This window comes from Anomaloglossus baeobatrachus, chromosome 10, assembly GCF_048569485.1.
Source record: "Anomaloglossus baeobatrachus isolate aAnoBae1 chromosome 10, aAnoBae1.hap1, whole genome shotgun sequence".
Lineage (NCBI taxonomy): Eukaryota > Metazoa > Chordata > Amphibia > Anura > Aromobatidae > Anomaloglossus > Anomaloglossus baeobatrachus.
The window spans coordinates 61,219,162-61,224,271 of NC_134362.1; positions in this window are offsets into that span (position 1 = coordinate 61,219,162).

Here is a 5,110-nt window from a genome sequence, read left to right on the forward strand (position 1 = left end):
TCAATAAAGATCGTTAGAATGACGCGCTGATGTGAGTGACGTCACATTTGGAGGCGGATCCGAGTTCTTTCACATTGGTATGTCATTGGTGTAACGGTGCGAGGCCGGTGCATGTCTGCATTGCTGTCCATAGGGGGCAGTATATCCTATATATGTATGTGTACATAGGCACATATCTATCTATCTATATATACAGTAAATATATTTCATACCTGTACATTATATATTAATCTGTAGATATATATATAGATATATATGTGTGTGTGTGTATATATATAAATATATATATATATATATATGTATGTATATATATATATATATATTCATCCATACATATATATCCAGAGATAGATATATATATACATATATATATATATATGGATATATATGTATGAATGAATATATATATATATATATATATATATATATATATATATATATATATATATGTATATATATATATATATATATATATATATAGCGCCAAGTATGGTTATATGTATAATTTAACCCCCTACCTCCAGAAAAAAAACATGTAGCAGATTGTGATTTTCACTATACATAGCAGTGCTCATGCACTACTAAATACAGTGAAGGTTTAAAAAAATGTTTTCTCAATATGAAAAAATAAATAAATAATAAAGGTTTAAATCACCCCTCCCACCACCTTTTGCCTCATTAAAAATAAAGTAAGTAAAAAAAAAAATAAACATGCACATCTTTGGTATCGCTAATATAATATAATTAATATATTCATTAATTAATCCAATCAGGAAAACAGGGTTACAAAAAAAAATTAAAAAGTGTAAAAATACTTTTTTGGGGGCAGCCGCAACATTGCAATAAAATGAATAAGAAGCGATCAAATCATCGTATCTGCCCCAAAATGGTATCAGTAAAAACGTGAGCTCAGGGCGCAAAAAATAAGCCATCACACAGCCCCAGATCCCAAAAATTGAGAACATTATGGCTCTCAGAATATGGTGACACAAGCAAAATTATTTTCCTTTACAAATTTTTTCACCCCTTAAATAAAAAAAAAAACTATACATATTTGGTATCTGCATAATCGTACTGACCTGGTGATCACACTGCAGATTTGTCACAAAGTGAACATGTTAAGTAAAAAAATAAAAAATTGTGAAATTGTTTTTTTTGGGTTTTTTTGCAATGTCACCGCACTTGGAATTTTTTTCCCGTTTTCCAGTACAATATGGAGCAGGATGACTAGTGTCATTCAAAAGTACAACTCGGTGGGGAGGGCAGCAATAGACAAATCCATCATATATTTGATACATTTCTGCCAAAATGGAAGCCTCACTACAAGGAAAGCAGAAGCAGAACAGCGTTGACCACCCGAGCTGTGCTGCTGGGGTCATGGGGGTGGGTGATTGAAAATTTTAGTTATGGTTATTGTTTTTTTATTTCATTTGCTGCTCCGAAAACATTTTAAGGCTATGTGCGCACGTTGCGTAAATACATGCAGTTACGCTGCGCTTTGTAGCGCAGCGTAACTGCATGCGTCCTGCGTCCCCTGCACCCCCTATGGAGATTGTGCAGGGGCCGTGCGCACGTGGCGTTTTAGAGCGCAGCGCTTTGGCTGCTGCCCGAAGCGCTGCGTTCAAGAAGTGACATGTCACTTCTTCCGTGCGCTCTGCCGGCAGCTCCTGCTCTGTCTATGGCAGGAGCTGCAGGCAGAGCGCACGTTCTCTGCCGGCACCATGCGCTTCAGAACGGAGCTTTTCAGCTGCGCTCTGAAGCGCACCTTTTAGGTGCCGTGCAGAGCGCACACGTGCGCACATAGCCTAAAAGTTTTGGACAAGCTTTTTTTATTTGTAAGTTTGATTAAAGTCATTGAGAACAGTTTATGGAATTCTTTATTTACAAACACTTCTCTTTTATTTTATAAACAAGTAAAGTAAGGCTGCTTTCACACATATGTATTTTGTCGTCCGGCTCAATCCGGTATAAAAACTGATGTAACGGATCAGGCAAAAAAACCCCGGATCAGTTGCATCAGTTTTTTCCTTCAGTTCCTTCAGTTTTTCGACGGCTCCGTTGTGCTACTAAGCATACTCAGCAGCACTAAAAAACCGGAATCCGTCGCTGTAATGTGTTGTATGCCGGATTACGACTGATCCGGCGCTGATACGGCGCCCATAGGCTTTCATTGTACATGACACCGAACGGTCGCTGCCAAAAAACATTTCATGCTGCGTCCTTTCAGGCAGCTGGACACAGAAATTTCGCTGGATGCAACGCAAGGGCATCAGGCACAATCCGGCGCTAATACAATTCAATGAGGAAAAAAACGCATCCGGCGCCGGATCCGTTTTATCCGGTATTCGCCAGATTGTGCCTGATGCCAAAAACCGGATGTGTGAAAGCAGCCTAAGAAAGGTGTAGTGGGGTCTCTGTGAATCAGCGTTCTGTACAGGCCAGCTGATAGTTATATAATGGGAGCCGTGTGCTTCTACTGTACTGGGCCGGCACTGGAGCGACATCCAGCAATCTCCGGACACCATTCACTGTTATATTTAGTGCTCAGCGTGTTTATCCTGCAAGTTTATATCCTCACAGTTTATAAGATGAGAAAACGCTTGAGTCTCGATTACCTTTAAGAACAGCTCTTGAATCAACATTAAACATGAACCTTTTGTACTAAGTAAGAAGCCAGCGGAGACGCTGCATGTATCCGGGGTATTCATGTTCTCATTAAAGTTCCAGAAACATTATGCCGTAGAGGGGTCTTCACGACAAGACGGAAACGGTTCCCTGAAAAATGCCCACAGGAAAATTGCCCACAGGAAAATTGCCCACATGGAAAATTGCCCACACGGAAAATTGCCCACACGGAAAATTGCCCACACGGAAAATTGCCCACATGGAAAATTGCCCACACTGAAAATTGCCCACACGGAAAATTGCCCACACGGAAAATTGCCCACACGGAAAATCGCCAATTGCAGCATCACAAAGTTTCAGATCTATGATATTTGAGGTGCAAGGTGAGGATGTTCACATTATAGGTCATCAACTTGTGATTTACAGTTGACCTAGTGCAAAACTGCAAAAATGATGAAGATCTGTGGTTTGTAGCAGTCTGTCATTATCAGCGATAGATAGATACAGTCTGCTCTAATCTCACTGATTCTGCCTTAGGGTACCTTCACACTTTAGCGATGCAGCAGCGATCCGACCAGCGATCTGACCTGGTCAGGATCGCTGCTGCATCGCTACATGGTCGCTGGTGAGCTGTCAAACAGGCAGATCTCACCAGCGACCAGTGACCAGCCCCCAGCCAGCAGCGACGTGCAAGCGACGCTGCGCTTGCACGGAGCCGGCGTCTGGAAGCTGCGGACACTGGTAACTAAGGTAAACATCGGGTATGGTTACCCGATGTTTACATTAGTTACCAGCGCACACCGCTTAGCTCTCCTTGCTCTCCTAGCTACAGTACACATCGGGTTAATTAACCCGATGTGTACATCAGCTACATGTGCAGAGAGCCGGAGCCGGCAGCACAGGCAGCGTGAGAGCGGCGGAGGCTAGTAACTAAGGTAAATATCGGGTAACCACCTTGGTTACCCGATGTTTATCTTGGTTACAGCTTACCGCAGCTGCCAGATACCGGCTCCTGCTCCTTGCTCGCTTCATTTGTCGCTCTCTCGCTGTCACACACAGCGATCTGTGTGTCACAGTGGGAGAGCGCCTTTGAAGAAAACGAACCAGGGCTGTGTGTAACGAGCAGGGATCTCGCAGCAGGGGCCAGATCGCTGCTCAGTGTCACACACAGCGAGATCGCTAATGAAGTCACTGCTGCGTCACAAAAAGCGTGACTCAGCAGCGATCTCGGCAGCGAGCTCGCTGTGTGTGAAGCACCCCTTACTCCTTCCACCAGCCCAAAACAGCAGCACATGCAGAACCAGCAGCACATGCAGAGCCAGCAGCACATGCAGAGCCAGCAGCAGTGTGATCAAGAGGAGCAATCACTACTATCTGTACTCACAAAAGTATCACTGTATTATCTGTTGAGTTACATGTGACTGCAGGTCACATCTAATACATTATCATCTCAGGGGAGCCCACCAAAAGTAGGGTGCTGCTGGCAGAGATAGGGTACTTACACACTTGCGTTCATCGCAATCCGCCACTAGGGAAAATAGCGCAGTCCGTTAACGGACTGTGCTATTCTCCATAGACTTATATTGACGACGCACTGTGACGCAGTGTCTGCGTTTCACCCGCTGGCCGACGCTGAGTCGTTATTTTGACTGAGCACCGGGAGGAGGGAACAGCATGTAGCGTTTTTGGTGTCGGTAAAACAACTCACCTTGGCGGATTCCGTTGGAATCCGCCAAAGTGTCTAATGATCGTCTATGGTGGCGGATTCCGCCGCTATGCGCTAAGCAGCGGAATCCGCTGATGGATTCCATCACATTCTACTGAGCATATGTACCGCCCCGGGGCTTGGCCGGCTGCCGAGACGCTCGGATCCGGGTTCATCGGTGGGTGGCTCGAGCTCCTCCCGGACCCGGGGGTCACGTCACTCTGAAGGGATGCTGACGCTACATGAGGGGTGGTGTTCGGTGGGGAGGTCCACGGCCGAGGCCGCGGTTGTTTTTGAGGGTTAAGTTCGTGACGCCACCCACGGGTTGTGGTGAATGGATGGACACCACCGCTGCCGTTGACTAGGCTCCCGGGGATGGTGTTGCGCAGCTTGGTGTTGACCCCTCCGTGGGTAGGGGGTGATGGTCCCGGGGGCCCGAGGGTGCTGAGGAGGGGGGATGCGTGCTGGCTTGTTGGTGCGATGCGGTGCGTGGCCCGAGGGAACTGTTGTACTCACTATTACAGACACACTGGAGTCTCTGGTAAACCAAACAAGATGGTGGACGATGCCTGCAGCCGGCTGCGCTTCTCCCCTTTTTTCAGGTTGGTGGTTTCCGCCTTTCTCCTGCACCTCACTTTTAGTAGAATGGTGACTCCTATGCCTGAGCAACAGTAGTCCGCTCCCCAGCTTTGTGTATGCCAGTAGAGCCCGTTTGCCCGCAGACGCTGGCCCGTGGGATCTCGATGCCTGGGCGGTGGCTTTCTATCCCTCTGGTTGGCT